This window comes from Orbicella franksi, chromosome 1, assembly GCF_964199315.1.
Source record: "Orbicella franksi chromosome 1, jaOrbFran1.1, whole genome shotgun sequence".
Classification (NCBI taxonomy): Eukaryota; Metazoa; Cnidaria; class Anthozoa; order Scleractinia; family Merulinidae; genus Orbicella; species Orbicella franksi.
Window position 1 is genome coordinate 37,460,979 of NC_138145.1, and position 20,993 is coordinate 37,481,971.

At 40.1% G+C, this 20,993-nt stretch overlaps 1 protein-coding gene across 1 annotated transcript in view; it reads left to right on the forward strand.

The window, feature by feature from the left end:
• LOC145461481 (uncharacterized) overlaps positions 1–20,993 on the forward strand; it is a 479,224-nt gene that overhangs the window by 125,436 nt on the left and 332,795 nt on the right.

Consider the following 20,993-nt stretch of genomic DNA (forward strand, 5'->3'; position numbering starts at 1 on the left):
CAAGATAGGTCCTCAATTCGTGCATGTTGGGCTTGATAGTTATTCCAAATATTATTGATCGCTTGTTGGAATTGTATTATTTCGCTCGCTAATAATGAGCGTAGATTGCAGCGCAGCCAGTTAAACGTGACAGGAACAAAGAATCAGCAACGACAGGGTTCTCTGTATGTGAGATGAACGTATAAGGCGCGATTCTTGCTAAAACGTTCTTCGCAAAACACCGCAGTCTGTCACAAAGAGCGAGCAGTGTCGCGTTTCTCGTCCCCAGTTTCCACGGTCTACGCATGGAACGCCTGGGACCATGACCCCCTTTTGGCGACCAAACCGCTTGCATTTTATTATTACTCGGGCTTTCCTACGGACGCCCGAGTAATAATTAATTACAACTTTAAGAACGTTTGTTATGTGAAAGCAAGGTGTAAGTGCTGTATCGTGCGATGCCTTCAATTTTCAAACTTGTCGAGGAAACAGCTAATACCCAAAGCCGAAGGAGCTAACAATGTTTGACGGCATCAATTGACGCGTAGGCACCTTTTTCCTTAGTATACGCCAATCATTAAAGATAAACTTGGAATGAAATTTCAATGTTACACAGTGTGTTGAACTTTCGCGACTTAGGAACACGCTCCTAGCCTCTCTAGCCAAGCGAAAAAAAAAAAAACCCAAAATATATACAATACATTTAGGTCGTGTTCTATTGGGTTCAACCGTTTCTGGCTGGTGGGTTTTTTCGTCTTCTATTTAGGGAAAACCGTTTTTGGCTGGTTTGGTTGATCTAGGCTTTTTGAACCGGCTTCAAACCAGGTTGAAACAGTTCAAAAAGCATTTTGTGATTATGCCGTGTGATTGTAGCTCACGTGAGGACTGTTCCCAGGAGTTACCGCGTTTCAACCGGAAATGGTTAGAAAAGTGATCTATTGAGAAACGTCAACCGTATCAACCCAAATTAAACCGGTTCCAGTCGAAACGGTTGATCCCAGTAGAACACGACCTTATATTATACTTAGTATAAGGTAATGTGGCATGGTAATAAAATCTGAGTTATGTTGGGAAAGTAATCCTTTCATTTTGTATTAAGTATATTAGTCAGTGGTTTCATTAGCAACCTTCGTGGCTTCCTTTGGTATTGATATATGGAATCCCAAGAATGTGGGTTCCCACTCCACTGATGAAAAATCTCGTGATCAGTGGGTAAAAAGAAAAAAAAATGTATGCAAGGGTGGGAATGTGTATGGATGTAAATAAAATAGACAAAAGATTAGCGTTTAGGTTAGTGGTAAAATTGAGGGAGGGACCTCTGCGACACAGCACACTCCAGCTCAATTGTGGTGAAGAAATGAAATAGTTAGAGGGAAAAAATGTTAAATCAAAGCAACCATGAGCAAATGAAATAGTAAGGAAAGGGGGTAAAAATGTTCAGTACTTTAAGTTTAAGTTATTGATATGGAAGGGAAGTTAGGTAGTGGTGGTGGGGAAGACTTCTGGTGGTTTCGTGGAAAGGTAGTTCAGGGTTTGCAAGGGTTGGTTTAATTTCTAAAGTTAAGTGTGTCGGTGGGGTTAGGGGAAGGGAGGATGTAGGCGGAAATTATTCAAAAATAAGATGTAAAGGTTAGTTGGTAAATATTGCACTAACGCTGAGGGACCAACAAACTGCAATGCAGCCACGTCAACCATAAGGTAATACAAAAAAATAAATAAATAAATAAAATTAGATAAAATAAAATAAGTAATTAAATAAATCAAATATAATGATAAAAATAAATTAATAGAAAACAAAACATTTGTAGAATTAAGAAAAATTGAGTGAAAGATAGCGCACTACATGCTGAAGGTTTGATGAAGGGTATGGTAGAAATACTTTAGGGGTTTGCATGGGTCCTTGGGGTGGGGTAATAAATATCTATGAGGGCAAGGGTAGGAGAATTTTTCTCTACGTGGAAAACAACAATTTAAGGGGTAATTATGGTGATTGTTGTGTTATGGTTATTTTTATTTAACGGGGTTAGCTATATAGGTTTGTTTTAGATGTGTATGAAAGGTGTAAATATGTAAAATAAGGTATTATAGTCTGGGTAGTGGGCATATATTATGTCAAAATTGTTAGAGAGGGTGAGTTTCGCGTATGAGGGACAGCTTATTTGGTCAGTTAGTATTTATTATCATCGTTCTTGTCCATCAGCATAATGAAAAAGCATAGTTACCAGTGTTGTACATAATTTAATATAACTGATGCAGATTGCAGTAGACAAGACTGTTCCATGTATACAAATTTATAAACTATTATTGGTTGATTGAATCTATTTTTTCCCCATTCAGATATAGCCATTGACCATGGTGAATGTTAAAATAGAACCGGATGTTGGCTTTAGAAGTTAAGTTTAGCAAAATGAGCTCAACTTGCCTCGCTCTCTTTTCTCCTTTGAAATGTGAAGCCCAATGTTGATAGGTCAGGACCCATTTTGTTATTAATTCTGGTGGACAGCCATTGCCAATGAAAAACAACATAAGTTGGAAAGAGTCATTGTCTTTTGTTGGTTTCTTCCAGAAAAGATGCTGAATGTGGGTGGACCAGGTTAGGATGGGGTAGAAGACGTCTCCAATAAGTGAGTGGAAAAGTTGCAGGCGTTCATTAGTAATATGTTGTCTTGATTGTTGCCATATGCGGTTGTTAAAAAACTGTTAAGTTGGGATGTGATCTAGTTCCATGAGAGGTTAAGTTGTTGTAGCTGTACAAAAGGTAAAAGGGTATTAACAGGCAGAGTAAGAAAATTCTAGCCAAGGGTTAATTTTGCTTGAAGGTCGTGGTAAAAATTTTCTTGATGTCAGGTATTTTCTTAAGTGTGGCGCATTTATCGAAGTGTGCCGAATTTCTTACGTGTGGCGCATTTTTCCAAGTGTGCCGTACTTTCTTAAGTGTGGCGTATTTTTTCCAAGTGTGGCGCATTTTTCCAAGTATGGCGCATTTCCCTAAGTGTGGCGCATTTATCCACGTGAGGCGCATTTATCGAAGTATGCCGCATTTTCATTGTGGCGCATTTTTCCAAGTGTGCCAGATTTTTTTAAGTGTGGCACATTTTTTCCAACTGTGCCGAATTTTCTTAAGTGTGGCGCATATTTCCAGGTGTGCCGCATTTTCTTAAGTGTGGGGCATTTATCCAAGTGAGCGGCATTTTCTTAAAAGTGGCGCATTTTTCAAGTGTGCCGCATTTTCTTAAGTGTGGCGCATTTTTCGAAGTGTGCCGCATTTTCTTAAGTGTGGCGCATTTATCCAAGTGAGGCGCGTTTATCCAAGTGTGCCGCATTTTCTTAAGTGTGGCGCATTTTCCAAGTGTGCCGAATTTTCTTAAGTGTGGCGCATTTTTCCAAGTGTGCCGCATTTTCTTAAGTGTGGCGCATTTTTCCAAACGTGCCAGATTTTTTCAAGTTTGGCACATTTTTCCAAGTGTGCCGCATTTTCTTAAGTGTGGCGCATTTTTTCAAAGTGTGGCGCATGTTTCCAGGTGTGCCGCATTTTCTTAAGTGTGGCGCATTTTTCCATGTGTAGCGCATGTTTCCAGGTGTGCTGCATTTTTCCAAGTGTGCCGCATTTTCTTAAGTGTGACGCATTTATCAAAGTGTGCCGCATTTTCTTAAGTGTGGCATTGTCTTAAGTGTCGCGCATGTTTCCAGGTGTGCCGCATTTTTCCAAGTGTGCCGCATTTTCTTAAGTGTGGCGCATTTTTCCAAGTGTGGCGCATGTTTCCAGGTGTGCTGCATTTTTCCAAGTGTGCCGCATTTTCTTAAGTGTGACGCATTTATCAAAGTGTGCCGCATTTTCTTAAGTGTAGCATGGTCTTAAGTGTCGCGCATGTTTCCAGGTGTGCCGCATTTTTCCAAGTGTGCCGCATTTTCTTAAGTGTGGCGCATTTTTCCAAGTGTGGCGCATGTTTCCAGGTGTGCTGCATTTTTCCAAGTGTGCCGCATTTTCTTAAGTGTGACGCATTTATCAAAGTGTGCCGCATTTTCTTAAGTGTAGCATGGTCTTAAGTGTCATGCATGTTTCCAGGTGTGCCGCATTTTTCCAAGTGTGCCGCATTTTCTTAAGTGTGGCGCATTTTTCCAAGTGTGGCGCATGTTTCCAGGTGTGCTGCATTTTTCCAAGTGTGCCGCATTTTCTTAAGTGTGACGCATTTATCAAAGTGTGCCGCATTTTCTTAAGTGTGGCATGGTCTTAAGTGTCGCGCATGTTTCCAGGTGTGCCGCATTTTTCCAAGTGTGCCGCATTTTCTTAAGTGTGGCGCATTTTTCCAAGTGTGGCGCATGTTTCCAGGTGTGCTGCATTTTTCCAAGTGTGCTGCATTTTCTTAAGTGTGACGCATTTATCAAAGTGTGCCGCATTTTCTTAAGTGTAGCATGGTCTTAAGTGTCATGCATGTTTCCAGGTGTGCCGCATTTTTCCAAGTGTGCCGCATTTTCTTAAGTGTGGCGCATTTTTCCAAGTGTGGCGCATGTTTCCAGGTGTGCTGCATTTTTCCAAGTGTGCCGCATTTTCTTAAGTGTGACGCATTTATCAAAGTGTGCCGCATTTTCTTAAGTGTAGCATGGTCTTAAGTGTCATGCATGTTTCCAGGTGTGCCGCATTTTTCCAAGTGTGCCGCATTTTCTTAAGTGTGGCGCATTTTTCCAAGTGTGGCGCATGTTTCCAGGTGTGCTGCATTTTTCCAAGTGTGCCGCATTTTCTTAAGTGTGACGCATTTATCAAAGTGTGCCGCATTTTCTTAAGTGTGGCATGGTCTTAAGTGTCATGCATGTTTCCAGGTGTGCCGCATTTTTCCAAGTGTGCCGCATTTTCTTAAGTGTGGCGCATTTTTCCAAGTGTGGCGCATGTTTCCAGGTGTGCTGCATTTTTCCAAGTGTGGCGCATGTTTCCAGGTGTGCTGCATTTTTCCAAGTGTGCCGCATTTTCTTAAGTGTGACGCATTTATCAAAGTGTGCCGCATTTTCTTAAGTGTAGCATGGTCTTAAGTGTCGCGCATGTTTCCAGGTGTGCCGCATTTTTCCAAGTGTGCCGCATTTTCTTAAGTGTGGCGCATTTTTCCAAGTGTGGCGCATGTTTCCAGGTGTGCTGCATTTTTCCAAGTGTGCCGCATTTTCTTAAGTGTGACGCATTTATCAAAGTGTGCCGCATTTTCTTAAGTGTAGCATGGTCTTAAGTGTCATGCATGTTTCCAGGTGTGCCGCATTTTTCCAAGTGTGCCGCATTTTCTTAAGTGTGGCGCATTTTTCCAAGTGTGGCGCATGTTTCCAGGTGTGCTGCATTTTTCCAAGTGTGCCGCATTTTCTTAAGTGTGACGCATTTATCAAAGTGTGCCGCATTTTCTTAAGTGTAGCATGGTCTTAAGTGTCATGCATGTTTCCAGGTGTGCCGCATTTTTCCAAGTGTGCCGCATTTTCTTAAGTGTGGCGCATTTTTCCAAGTGTGGCGCATGTTTCCAGGTGTGCTGCATTTTTCCAAGTGTGCCGCATTTTCTTAAGTGTGACGCATTTATCAAAGTGTGCCGCATTTTCTTAAGTGTGGCATGGTCTTAAGTGTCGCGCATGTTTCCAGGTGTGCCGCATTTTTCCAAGTGTGCCGCATTTTCTTAAGTGTGGCGCATTTTTCCAAGTGTGGCGCATGTTTCCAGGTGTGCCGCATTTTTTCAAGTGTGGCGCATTTTCTTAAGTGTGGCGCATTTTTCCAAGTGTGCCGCATATTTTTAAGTGTGGCACATATTTTCAAGTGTGGCGAATTTTCTTAAGTGTGGCGCATTTATCCACGCGAGGCGCGTTTATCGAAGTGTGCCGCCTTTTCTTAAGTGTGGCGCAGTTTTCCAAATGTGCCAGATTTTTTTAAGTTTGGCACATTTTTCCAAATGTGCCGCATTTTCTTAAGTGTGGCGCATGTTTCCAGGTGTGCCGCATTTTTCCAATTGTGCTGCTTTTTCTTAAGTGTGGCGCATTTTTCCAAGAGTGCCGCATTTTCTTAAGAGTGGCGCATTTTTTCAAGTGTGCCGCATTTTCTTAAATCTGGCGCATTTTTCCAAGTGTGGCGCATTTTCCTAAGTGTGGCGCATTTTTGCAAGTGTGCCGTTTTTTTTAAGTGTGGCACATATTTTCAAGTGTGCCGCATTTTTCGAAGTGTGGCGCATGTTTCCAGGTGTGCTGCATTTTTCCAAGTGCGCCGCATTTTCTTAAGTGTGCCGCATTTTCTTAAGTGTGGGATGGTCTTAAGTGTCGCGCATGTTGCCAGGTGTGCCTCATTTTTCCAAGTGTGCCGCATTTTCTTAAGTGTGGAGTATTTTTCCAAGTGTGGCGCATGTTTCCAGATGTGCCGCATTTTTTCAAGTTTCGCGCATTTTCTTAAGTGTGGCGCATTTTTCCAAGTGTGGCGCATTTTCCCAATTGTGCGCATTGTCTTAAGTGTGGCCCATATTTCCAAGTGTGCCGCATTTTTTTAGGTGTGGCGCATTTCTCCAAGTGTGGCGCATTTTCCTAAGTGTGGCGCATTTTTCCAAGTGTGCCGCATCTTTTTAAGTGTGGCGCATTTTTCCAAGTGTGCCGCATTTTCTTAAATGTGGCGCATTTTTGCAAGTGTGGCGTATTTTCTTAAATGTGGCGCATTATCCACGTTAGGCGCATTTATCCAAGTGTGGCGCATTTTTCTAAGTGTGGCGCATATTTAGTTGTAGGTCTGCAGGTTGGTCGGAAAATTTTCCGTTTAGTTGGGACAAAAATGAATCTTGGGTTAGGTTAAGAGTTTGGGAGCAGGGTAAAGCGATTTCTTAGGGTTATTTTCAGGTAAGGGCTAAGAGAAAATCCTCTTTGGGGTTAGTTTAGGGCCAAAGGGTTGGGTAGAAAATTCCCTTGGGATAAGTTTAAAATTTAAAGGAATTGTAAGACATTAAAGCACAAATTCTCCTTGGAACTATGCAGTATAAGCTTAGAAAGTCGGGTGGGATGGTGCGAAGAGGGTGGGAAAATAATAAAGAAGGTATCTGAAGGGGAAAAAAAATATTCGGGTTCGGGTTACCTCGTTTAGGGGTCAGGAAATAGCTTATAAGGGAAAATACTGTAGAAGGGCAAAGGGTAGAGATAGAAAGGAAACATTGTCATTTATATTTTCGTTCTTAAATGGTGGTTGCAGGAAATGTGATGATATTTGCTTGGGCATATAAATAGAAAGGAACTATTTTTCATTTCAATTTTCGTTCTTAAAGGGACACAGCCACCTTTGGGTCCGCGCTAACCTGGACACTAGTTTTCTCACTTTGAAAAAAGTTCATCTCAACCTGAAATCAAACGACATCCGCTTTAATCTTCACAGTGTTTTGCTTGATTTTCAATCGTTTACTGAATAGCCTGTTTTTGAGTGTGCTTTTGCTAATTCTATGATGCTATTTTTATCATATTTGGCTAAAAACAGTATGGATCGCGTCTCTGTGATATGCAAAAATTAGCTATGAAATGGCATCTAATGCGCATGTGCTCCAGCTGACTCTGTCCCTTTAAATGTAGGTTGCAGTAAATGTAATAATATTTGCCTGGGAATATATTGAAAAAGAGGGCAAGATAAAATCCTGTTTATGGTTAGTTTATTGATAAGGGGTTGAGGGTGGGGAAGGGGTTGGGTTGTCTGTCTTGGGATCTGGGACCGGGTTTCAAAAGTAAATATTGTAGAGGGGGAATACAGAAATATTAAAATCTTTTTCGCACTAGAGGTTTAAAATTGGGAATAATGTAATTCCTATACGTATTAATATGAGCCAATTGTATTATTTTTTATTAAAGGAGTTGGATTGCGGAGTACAGGTCGAGGAAACGAAGTATCGACAAAACGGTTCAAGACTGATAGAGATGGAGAGGAATGGAAACCATCCGGCCGGGCAAAGGAAAGGAGGATAAATTGGCACCAGGGCTCCTAACGGTTGTGAGTCGTCAGGGGCAAAGCCCAACCGAGCGAGGATGTTTCTAACCTGGTACCAGGTCAATGCCCGACATCCTCGTCCCGAGTCCTTGTAGAAAAGAAACGCTGAGGCAACGGAGATTACCGAAGAATAATGAGAGAAAAATGTATGAAAAGGAAAAAATGATAATAAAACTGGGCGTATGAGAGAATGGATCTTAGAAAAGTATGCTGTATCAGCGATGGAATAATAAAAAGGAGCTGGGGAAGGGACGAAAAAACAAAATAACAATTTGGGGGAATGTGTGTTACGAAAAATAAATAGGAAAGAAGTTTAAAACTTGTTAGTGGGAAAAAAGGATAAACAAAAAATACCTTGTGTGGAATGTAGTTTCCTTCATCTTACTACTTTCAAATATTCTAACGAAACTTTGACGAAAAAAAAAATGTTTTTTTCGCAAGTCGCTAAGTGGTTTTACGAGGCGTAAAAAGTTTTTCACAAGATCACGCCATCATTGCGTGATCTGTATGACGTAATGTAAGACCCTATAGTAATAGTGGTCAGCGGCAGCCATTTCGAGTGAATTGTTGAACGAAGTGAAGAAAGGCGAGTGTGGAGGGTTTGATTGAAGTTAGAATTTGAAGAAAAACTCGAAGAAAGGCTCTAACGTGGCCAGATGGAGGAATTGATATCCAGGTGGACATTGGTGTATGATGGATTGAGTGAGTTGGTTTATTACAAGCGGGATTGCTCGTTCTGTTTTTGATACTCGTCGAAGGCCAGGTGAATGATGATGGCGCGTACAAAAATGCTGTGAGAGGTAGGTGAGTAGGTCTGCTGAAGTACCATTAAGTAAGATATGATCCACTCAGATGATAAACGAAAGTTTCTGTTAATGCGAGTTAGATGTTGAAAAACAATCCTTTGACTGATCCAAACTGGCTAAGTAGTGAAATTTATGTCCCGGGAAATTTAAAGAAATGGGATTTTGATTTGTAAAGTGGCGGCATGAGAAAAAAAAAACAAAAACAAAAACCAAGAAACCGACATGCATAAGGTTTAAAAATATACTTTTAATTCTATGTACAAGTGATATGCAGACTACAAGTAGAAATAAAGTTATATAAATATATTAGAAATGGTTTTCAAAATAAGATTTTCATCTTAACATGTATGAGGAATAGAGGAACATCGTTCCTCTTGCAAGTATTCTTTCGTTAAATAAAGATTTTTTAATAAATTAAGAGTTGTAACCTTATGTGATATCTTTTGTTTTTCTTGTTTAAAAATAAGTTGTATGTTAAAACTGATGTGATCTCTGTAAACTTTTCCTTACTTGAGAAATTATACAATTAAAATATGCATAAGGAGGATAGCTTTTCAGTGCATCATACAAAAAAGTTTTGTTTCTAAATCGAATTTAACTATATTTGATAATTTTTGAATGAAATGAAAATTTTCCTCACTTTTTTAATCCTAAAATATTGAAGTCTATATTTCTCTGATTGGTAATTTTTGATTTTGGGCTTCGGACAAGCGCGCAATAATTTTTTTTTCTGTTTCGAAGTCGGCTAATTCGAATCAAAAATGTGCGACATTCCGCGCGCGGTCAAAATACGCAAATTAGGACCGTTGACGTCATAACTGGTGTGTAAAACCTCCCAGCCATCACAGCAGCCGAGAGAAACAAGCGAAAGAATGGGAAGTTTTGTGTTAACGGAGGGCCCTGTTTGGTGAGCTGTAAAAACACCACTTGCATGGAAGGCATTGCCATACATAAGTTTTCGAAAGACGATGTCAGAAGAGCACGAGGTTTGTGATTTGTTTGGAGACACCAGCCCAAATTCTCTTACTTACATTTATTATATGGCTCTGTCTCACAAGGACTGGGAACTACCAAATTCACGAATTGGATCGGCTGAAATTGATATTGAAAGCGGTCTACAATCATGGACAAAAGTGTTGACACAGTTGAGCAAAACAAACGCTTTCTATCGGCGTCCTTCCATAATTTCAAAAACATCTTTTTTGTCGATAGCCAAACCCCTCTCTCCCCCTTTTCAATGTTGAAATACGCGCTGTAGACACTGTCACGTGGTTACAACATTGAAAAGGGGAGAGGGGGTCGAAATGTGAAAATTGGAGAGTGAAAAACTCACCCCTTCGACGAAACAGGTCTTTTTCGGGGAGTATCTCAATTGCTTTTGTCCATGATTGTAGATTTTCCTATCTAAACCGGCATCTAGACCGGTAATGTTTTGCGGTGAAATAGATGCAAACTAAAACAAAATCATTGACTATTTTCACGTATCAAGAAAACCGGCTCAACATTGATAACAATAGGCATTGTTATAAGACCTAAAATTGGTCTTATATGGTCATTTTGAACAATGGCGGTATAAGCTTCTAAATGCCCGCGGGAGTTTTTGAAACTTCCGATTACCATACGAGCGCGAAATTTAAACGATCGGAAAGACTGAATGGAAGACAAATTCTCCCGAGGGGAGATGGTATTGGTATAATCCTGTCGGTGCATATAGTTGCGGTGGGGTGGCTGGTAGGGTGACTGTTGTACACATGTATTTAAAAGTGAAAGTAAAAGCTGCTGACAAGTAAGGCATCTTTTTGCTTTAAAATTGCTCTAACCTGATAAACTCACCACGCGTGGGAGTGAAAGTGAAGTTCGCATTTGGCTAGATTGCGAACAGGCTCTCTTTCGCTCTAAAACCCATAAGATCAGTGTAGGATGAACGCGAAAATGGCGAGCGCGATAATCGAGCGGCAAAGCTGCTCGCTTCGCGCTCCCGCTGTTTCCGCGTTCGATCCACGGATTGAAAACCAGGAGGAGAGACTGCTTTCAGTCGAGCATTCGGCCACAGATTAATAGCTCTTAACAGCGCTTCGAATGTCGCGCATCTTTCCTCGCCGACCGATTGATGTCCGCAGCGATTTCCAGCGGAAAGAAATCAGGGAACAAATAATTAAAATTACGGACGCGATGTTTTGGGTAGCGTTTCTCCGCTCTTTAATAATTTCCGCTTTACTCTCAACGTATTTTTTGTGAATCACGACTCCACCGTTCTAGATTTGTTTACTAAAATTGTTTACTAAAATGTGTGTGCTCTGCTAAAAAGTTAAAACTCTTCGATACCTTATTTCATTTCCAGACTGATAGTTGTTCTACAGAAAAGATCACACCTTCGTTTGCTGCGAGCTTGATTGAAAACAACGGCGCTCTTTCACAACTAAAAAGTCACACCTCGTTTATAAAGTGCCGCGCGCTCGACTGAAAACAGTTGAGTCAAAATCTGGACGCTCCGCGAACACTCAAAAAATTGAAAACGAATAACTTCCATGACGATTGCCAGGTTTCAGAGAAAGATTTATACGCGCAAAAACAGAACTTCAGTCACGCATTCTTCACTCTAACCACCGCGCGGTCGACTTAATAAAAAGCAGAAAAGTTGTAACGCCGCACGAATGACAGACAAAGAATGCTTTCAGCAGCATACCTATAGCTGGTTTTCACATGACGTCACTAAAATTCGAACTACAAAACTATTGATCTTCCTGAGATTTTTACTTAAATGATGTATAAGAGCAGCTTAAAATTAATATTCATACAAATTTTCGCTCCAAATGGGTTCTTGGTCTTGTGATAAACTACGCTTGAATTTCTAAGCTTTTGCGTGACGCGGTATTTACATGACGGCCTAGAGAGCTGTCATGATGGTTAAAAGAGTGACTTATTTCGGGGAACTTGGCTATCTGAACAGTTCATGTTATAGAAAAAGTATTATTTTAATGTTTTAGAGTTCCTCGAGGGATAAATTTACGCTTTTGTAGCAAAACTCAGTGACAGATGTTTCTGTTAGTTTCCGGCCGCCATGTTGGTGCCCATACGGATGGGCACCAACATGGCGTCTCCATACAAATCTCTATAAATTTGGGTAAAAAATTTCTCCGCATATCTCGCATGAGAAAAAGTTGCTGTGACCAGAATTTTGGCGAAAGTCTTTGCATATTTACCTTCTTTCATTTTCCAGATTCTGGACTTTATCTATTGACCGGTTTTGATTTATATTGTGATCTATTTTGAATTGCGTGATACTGAAAACCAGCAATTAAAACGAGTCGGAATTAGAATAAAAAGGGATTTAAACTGGGGGTTGTATTTAGAGAGACGTGGTCCGAATGCGACACATGTGGATAATTAGTTTTTGAATTGTGATCACCTCGATGCGCACAGCGGCGGTCAATTTGCCTTGGGGTACACCGGTGAGAATTGACTTTACGAGAGAAAAAATTACGCTGCCCACCCCCAAGTGCAGCTTAATTGTTCTGCCGAAAGTTTTCCGAACAACGGCGACGATTTTGGTTTGGCTTCGGACGAAGTCCCTCAGGGTTACCAAGAACAAAAGGCTATTCATTTTTGCTTAACGTCTGATGTTGAGCCGGAGCAATAGACCATTTCTTGATACGTCATCTGACAATATTTATTTCTGAAAGTGCCAAAAAGCCTGATGGGGAAAAAAAAAAAACGGAAAGAAGACGAGCAGACTTTGGCAGAATTAGATTGAGCTCATCGCCGTTGGCAAACAAAATGTCAGTTAGTACAAACCAGTTACATTAAACGAATCAAATTGTCCTTGCTTGTGTCATATAATAAACATCTTAGTAACCGAAATTAGTGAGCCTGTATGGGAGAATCTTGACCTCGGTCGTGTGTACAGACCTCACTGCGTTCGATCTGTACTCACGATCTCAGGTCAAGATTCTCCCATACATACCTCGTGCGCGGTTAATAAGAGCTACGTAATTTTGACCAACTGCAAAATTATTCAGCGGAATAATTATGGTTAAGAAATCGCACACTAAACATTCCATGTATTACTGTCTTAAACTGGTTGGAAATTTGTTAAATAGTGGTTTATATGTTACATGGTCCTGAACCAAGTTCAAATTTTCTTATAGTTTAGTTGTGGCTTTACAATTCAAGAGCGTATAATCTACATCATCAATTCAGAATTTCTAAACTTTGGTATCCAGAACTTCCTGTTTAAACTTCAGCTGTAGGAGACTGTTGTCTGTTCGTAAAGTTCTGAGCTCTGTCGCCGGAGTCTTGTTACTTCTTCTATTAATATTTACCATGTTTGGGGCAGCCGCTGGTCTTCCTAACCAGCACAAAACCAGGCCTTCTCTAAACTCAGGTATTCTTAATGCGTACACAACTGGATTTGCAAACGAACTGGAGTAATTTATAACGTCCACCAGGTCATAAAACTTCCACGGTATTTGGACATCATACACAGAAATTAAACCGTTCAAAATAACTAAAGGGATCCAGCACAGCAAAGCAAGAATAGACACAAATAGCAAGGTCTTTGTTAAGCGTTTGTTTCGCGAGTCTCTGTTTTGCTGTTGTGAAGCGATATTTCCGCCTCGAAACTTTTTCCAAATGCCGATGTTACTGCCACATATGATGAATGTTATAATCATGACGTATGGCATCCAATAATACATAGAACGTTTTAATGAAAACAAGAGGGCGGTGACGACGACAGTCAGTGCCCACACAGTAAAAATAATAATACGGTATGCTCGCATTGACAGTGTTCGGTGCTTAAACGACTAGTAAATGGCGTAAAATCTCTCACCAGATATGAAAGCTGCAGAAATTAACGACGCCTGCGACAAAAAGGTATCAACGATTGCGTAGAAAATTGGCAAAGACATCGACCAACCACCTTTCCAAAGTTCAAAACTGTAATCAACGATGTAAATGTAGAGCGGTAGGGACACAGTTCCTAACATCAGGTCAGCAAACGCCATATTGATGACTAGAAACAAACTTCTCTTACGAAGTCTCCTGTCTACTGCAAACAGAACAATGGTGAGCAAGTTTCCTACAACAATGAATACAAATATCAAAATAAATGCGGCGCACAATGCGATGCCTTCTGCCTTGGAAGGAACAATTCTTGATGAACCAGTCGCGTTCTCTGAGCTATTTGCAGCTGCTTCTGTTCTCATCATATTTCAGTTTCATTGAACGATTGAAACGTCGATTAAACTTTGCCGATAATAACGTATCGTTACTTGATGGGAAAAATAGGAGGTCTGTAAACCGCAATATATGAGAATGAGGAGCGAGTGACAGATCATCACCAAATTTGTAGTTTTTTGACCAATCATCGTGGACTTATCTTTCACATGACATGTCTCAGTTGACTTAAAACTGACGCAACCTGTCAAGACATATTTTAAAGAAAACTTTTAGAATGATTATATTGCCATAATTCGTGACTAAGATGCGTCATCCATCAAGAAGCTTGCATCATGTTCCTCAGATTTGACGGGTTGATCAACACAGAAGCATCTGTTATGTTTTTTTTTTCCTCTTGATTTTTAAGTAAAGGTTTCAAATGATGATTAGTATGTTTTGCTTCAATTTATTTCCTTAAAACAGTGAATGAGTATGCTTGTTGTTCATATACTCCATGGTGGTTTTACGGAAAAGTTTGTAAAGACCTGACGGTTATCTCAAAGGTGTGTAAATAGTTCACTTTAATAAAACTGCACAATTAATTTCCCCAAGCATTAAGCAGGAAGTTGATTGTAAAAAATAGTTTGAGAAGGCTAATTTTGACAGAAAGTGTAAGTGCTGTATCGTGACGAGGAAACAGCTCATGCGCAAAACCGTGGGCGTTTACCTAACAACGTTTGACGGCACCAAGTGGCACACTGTCAACTTTTTCCTTGATGTACGCCAATTATTAATGGTTAACCAATCAAAAGTCCACAGCTTTTATGAACTGTTCTTGTTAGACTGAATTTGAATTTCTTCAAATGGTTAGAAACTATTGGCTTAAAAAACCCACTATGAAATATATAAATTTTTGCAAAAAAATGCAATGGAGGTCCTCAATCAAAATAGCCCTCATTTCTGAGGATTTCTGATTATTTAAAATTCCTAATGAGTTTGGTACGCAACTTAACATTAAAAGAATTAGTGCTCGGCTACCGTGAAAAACGGTAGTATATTTGTTTAAATTTACATGGAAACGTCACAGAACTGCATTTTGAGACAGGTTCTTACTTAAATTCTGGGGATATTGTGAATTTTCATCTGCACTTCCGCGGATTTGTAAGTCTCATTCTATTTTATTTTATTAGCCAATTATTCTTTGAGTTAAAAGGAAGGCAGAATAGCCTAATAAACAGCTGGGTAAGTCATTGATAATTTAATACATGTAGTTGCTTGGTTTGTGTGGATACTTACTTTTTATAGTTCATGGAGTTCTTCAGTAATCCATTGACATTAGGGGTCTTCGACGTTTTTCTGTTTTAAAAATACATGTATAAAGTGATTTACATGTGTAGAGAGATTTATAGGTGAAATCAGGAGATATATCCACCAGACCTACCGTAGCTTTTTAATTTTACTTTGTTCGAAAATTGCCATCTGCGACAAGCTAATCATCGATATTTAATCTCTGACGGCGCACGAAATTAAAAATATCAATTTGAAAGGGAGATGTTTGCCTTTCGAACTTTAAAAAAGAATAAGGAACAGAATCATATTTACTCAATGTCCCGTTTGATATTGAATTTCCAAGAGGTATTTATCTTCTTGGACAACCATACCTTACAGCTTAAGAGGCTGTCTGTGTAAGAACCGACCACTCGATTTTCGGCCGAAAAGAGAATTATTGCGAATTTTCTGTGTGAAACAGTTAGTCCATATGATAAACAAAAATAACAATAATTTGGCTTTAAGTGCTATTTTTCAATATTTCTGGCAACGATTTCCGAGTACGGTCCAAAACCGTAAAACCGTTCTGTTTCGAGTCAAATTTAGGCGTTGCGCGGAAGGAGCTGAAAAATTACGCTTTTACTGAAATACAATAAAACTTACATATGATTTTATTTATGTTTTTTCTTTCGATTAACGGTAAAATATTTAAAATCGGGCAGAAGAAAAATTAATTATGATTTTTTGAAAATGCCCCACAGAAGGCCTTCGCAAAATTTTAGCGGGCATGTTGCTGGTTGAAGGAGTGTTTCTCAAAAGTATAACGTGACCTGGAGTCCTGACCAATATCCATGTCTAGTACTAGGGCTAGTGTACCGAGAACTGGAAAAAAAACTTTGGGCACTAACGTTTTGGAACTACAGGAGTTTGATCAACATAGCTAATTTCAGACGTGAAAGCTTGCCTGCCACAATTTCGAACCTATTATTGTTCTTAAGTTCCCCATATAAATTCTTAAGTGTCATTGTCGGAGAAAACGGGGCAGTACCAAAAGATCGAGGTCGGCCGTTTACATTCATCTTTTCACAGCATAAAAGCTATCCGAAAAGATTAACAACCATGACATTTTCCGAGGTAGGCATTCGTTTTTCTTCGAGATATCGCTACATCGCGATTTTGGTCCTCAAGCGGTCTAAAATGATCGAAATTTCGGACAACTTTAGATGAGCCTAAAAGGTACTTCCTACAAATTCCAGAAACTCTTATTTTCATGAGACGATATTTGTTTCCTTATTAGTTGATTGAGAAATATTAGCGGTCTTTCGCATTAATTCTACGGTTTTTCACGAGGTTCCAAATATCGCCGCCGAATCGTTAATGAGTGTGACCCAAATTTTAGCCATTTTCAGCGAGTCGTTTTTCAAAAGTGCAGCAGTTTATTTCCATAGAAAGACATTTTTGTGATGGTCTTTTGCACTGTTCTCAATATACAGTTTAGTTAAAAATTGGTATCTACAGGCAAAAAATAGTTAGCTGGACTGCAGAATAGAGTTTTTAAGCTCTGACATCGTTATTAACCTATGTACACATTTCAAACTTGCCAAATCCTTACCATTACTTAGGCTAAATTTTCCCGCGAAAATTCCATTTTTTATATTTTGGTAAATCATGGATAACAATCGCAGAAAGTGGGTATTTAACAATTATTCCATGAAACCGCGTTGGATATGAAGTGATAAATAACCAACGAGCGCGTAGCGCGAGTTGGTTATGATCACTTCATATCCAACAAGGTCGAATGGAATAATTGTTTTAGTATATTCTTAATCGGGTTTTTGCCGCCGATTTTTATTTCAACAATTTTACAGAGCGGAAAATTTTTAAACTTGGCGCACTGTTTTCCATATAAGGTAAAACTCCGACTAATGGCTCATAGTCGGAGTTTTTGAGCCAATCAGAGAGCTAGAAATGCAATAGTCGGAGCTGAGAATATACTAAAAGGTAATATTCTGCGCTAAAAATTTGGCGGGAAATATTTCTGACTAATGATTTTTTTTGGACTTTGCGAGACCAATTACTCCGATTTGCCTGTAGATACCAATTTTAACTAAACTGGATATTGATTTCATCGGACAAAGGATTCTATCACACACATCCTTTCCGTATTGTGGCTCGGAAGTCATACTGCGTGACAGTAAGACCAACTCGTTTCCCAGCATCTCTTACGGCCACCAAGAGGAAGTTGTTGTGGTAACAGCCTGCTTCGTCACTCCTAAGACTCCCTCGGATAATCTGGGGGTGATCCTTTTTTTACAACCTCCAGTCTGTTTTCAATGATTGATCGAGCAGACTGCATACCAGTCCTGCTGGCACGAATCAAAGATATGCGCATATGATTTCAGCTCAACCTTCCCATTGCTAGCATTCTTAGTTATTACCGTTGATATGTGCCAGTTAAGGCCTCGTTTCCCATACCAATCGGACTGCTTCTCACGATATCTAATTTGAAGAAATTTCATGGCCCCGTCCATTATTAGGATAGCTGACGTGTCGTCGGCTGATCATGATCTAAGTGCATCTTGTTTTTCCTCTGCCTGGTTTATCGAACGAATAACGTGGGCTTTCCACAGCAAGATGTCTGACTTTGCGCGGTCAAAATCATATAGCAGATCCTCTCGTTGTTCTGAACTGTAAGGTGTCCAGGATGACCCTTCGATCCCCAGTCTGACTTCTTGAAGTACATTCTTCATCCCTTGGCAGTCATCGCAACTGAATACGTGCTCATGAGAGCAGGGTTGCCGGAAATCGGCTTCGACAGGATCATTGGGCGCAAAATGTCGACAGTGGTCAGCGCAAGTAGAAGCACATGGCTGGCAATGTATGCGGAAGTCAGTCTTGAGATAGCGTTTTGCATCTCTGAGCTTTCTATGAACATGAAGACACCACTGTTTCTCCATTCCTCCTTTCTCAAGAGTTTCAACCAGTGTTTCAAGAGTCTGAAATCCCGCCGCGTCATCAGCTGAGGTATTGTGCAAGCCCTGGAGCGACTTACGCTGAGATGCGTCTCGAACCTCCAGGATTTTGAACAAAGTTGACCTACTCAGTGGTTCGTGACATTGTTCTTTACAATACTCCAAGTATTCTTCAATCATTGTAGATCTGGTCACTGTCCTCACAACATTAGGCATCTCTATTGTGTCGCCACTTTCGAGGATTAGTATTTTACTACCATAAGAAACGTCTTGATAGAAGTACAGTCTATTTATAAATTCCACAAAGTGATCGACCTTACTCATGTCAAGACGTACGCGGGGCTTGGTAGTAACTTCAGGGGTTGTACCAGGGCCGCTTAGATTAGCATGAGAGCGTGCTTGCTTTATTTCCCATGTGGATAGTTTTCCGTATGGTTGGTGAATTTTTTGCAGCATGCATGCTCATGGGATATCTATATGCGTAAAGGCTTAGTATCTGTCTCTTTAAATTCTTAGTCTTAGCGTTCTTGTACGCAGTCATAAGTACCACTAGATCACCAGGTGGCGAACCGTCAAACTCTTTCTTTGTGTAGACTGAGCCATGGAATTGAAGAGCTCGTCGCCACTATGCACCTCCAAGTGCTATTGCACTGCACACTAGCAAACAGTCTTCACTAGCCTTTTGTACAACACTCAACTGTTCTGCTTTGCTCAAGTTGTTCAAGGGGGTTTTCAAATGGGAGATAAGAGGCTCCCGTTTTGTTTCTTGTGCAGTGAGATTTGCAATCGTGTCCATAGCTGAGTTTTAAACACGAACGGTATCTGTAACTAAGGGTGTTGGAGGAGACGCGGCATCTGTTCCCGGAGTCCAGCATGGAGTGGAGCAGATATTCTGAGGAGTTGAAGGCTCACGGAATCGGGTCGAGGTGACGAGGAGGCCTATGGTTTCCATGTCAGCCTGTTTGGCAAGTCTATGAAAATGTAAAAGCAACTACATTTGTCAAGTCAAGTCACGCTATTAACAAAGGTGACGGTAAAAGTGATTTTTCACTCTTTCTTTTTTAAAACGGGTTGCACTCGCTACATACCTTTGATGGGATGTCTTCACTGTGTTGCTTCCTACTCGTTGCGCAGATTGCTAGTATTACAAAAATAAATGTTTATAAACTTCCTCATAAAGGTCTGTAAATTACCTAGAATCTGCGGCATGAAGATCACACGATTACATACCACGCCCACCTGCCCCCATCCAAAACGAAAAAACTCGTAAACCCTGACCAACCAGCCGGAAGTTGTATTGCTAAGCAACTTTGTAAAAAATTGAGCAAGTTTTGTTAATATTGTTGTTTTGAATTTTGTGTAATATTCATATTCGGAACAAACTATATTTCATTGCGGCAGGGTGTCCGATAATCTCCCAACTAGGCGCCAAAACCACACTCGTGAAATGACTCAGGAAAATGAAGTCTGTATTACCGTTAGGGCATTAAAACGTAAACAGTATTCAGTGGTTACAAAATAAAATCTTCAAAGCTAAAACTTACGCGAACTAACGGGTGTAGCTTCTCCAAAGATGTTTAAAATATCCAAACATGAATCAACGAAGAAAAGCTATCCTAGTAATATTTTGTATAAGTGAATCCGTTGCGTTAATAATTTCAAATTTTGCCAACGTTTTCACAAAACTTAACCCTTCAATAGGCATTTGAAACCGCCACACAGATAAACGAAGAGCTAAAAAGAACGAAATTCGATGGTGCATTTTGCAAAAAACTCAAACTTCTAATCGATAGATTTTCTTCATATTGTCAGGTAATAGTATGATCGTGTCAATTGTAATGCCATGCATCTTATCCAAATGTAACTTTGTTTGTTTGGTGCTTTATTAGCGAATACTGAACTACTGCTTGTACTCTAAATGTGAAAATCAACCACAAAATTCCCTTCACCAGATAATCCAAAAAATAATTTAATTCATCTGTTCAATTCACGAGTTTGCTCACAGAGCACTTTGATATTACTCAGCGCGCACTCGATGCATGACGTGGCTTGAGAATTTGCGTGCGTGGTAAGGATGCGCAGAAACAATTAGCGCGAACGTCCTTAAAGTGCCTGTGAAGTGAAATTTTCCCCACGTTTTTCATCCTAAAATATTGAAGTTTATATTTCTCTGTTTGGTAATTTTCGATTTTGGGCTTCGGACAAGCGCGCAATAATTTTTTTCCTGCATCGACGTTAGGTAATTCGATCAAAAGTGTGCGACATTCCACGCGCGGTCAAAGTAGGCAAATTAGGACCGTTGGCGTCATAAGGTGTGTAAAACTTTCCAGCCATCACAGCAGCTGAGAGAAACAAGCGAAAGAATGCCGGGAAGTATTGCAAGCGAAAGAATGGGAAGTTTTATGTTGTCGAATGGCCTGTTTTGGTGAACTGTAAAAGGGCACAAGGTTTCTGATTTTTTCGAAGACATTGGCCCAAATTCTCTTCCTCATCTAATTTTGACCAACCCTAAAATTATTCAGTGGAATAATAAACATGCCATGCCTTATTGCCTTAAACTGGTTGGAAATTTGTTAAATAGAAGTTTACATGTTACATGGTCCTGAACCAGGTTAAATATTTCTTGTAGTTTAGTTGTGGTTAGAGGCGGTGCACAAACGGAGTTAAGGTTATTCCTCAGAATCGCATTGCGCATCCCTACTACGCACGATTTTTGCGTAATTAGCGGCGCTCACGAGCGCGTACACATACACAACATATACATAATGGTGGCTATTGCTAAACCAAACGATTTTTCAGTTTGAATGCAGGGATCACCTTTTTTCTAGACAGTGAATATAGACC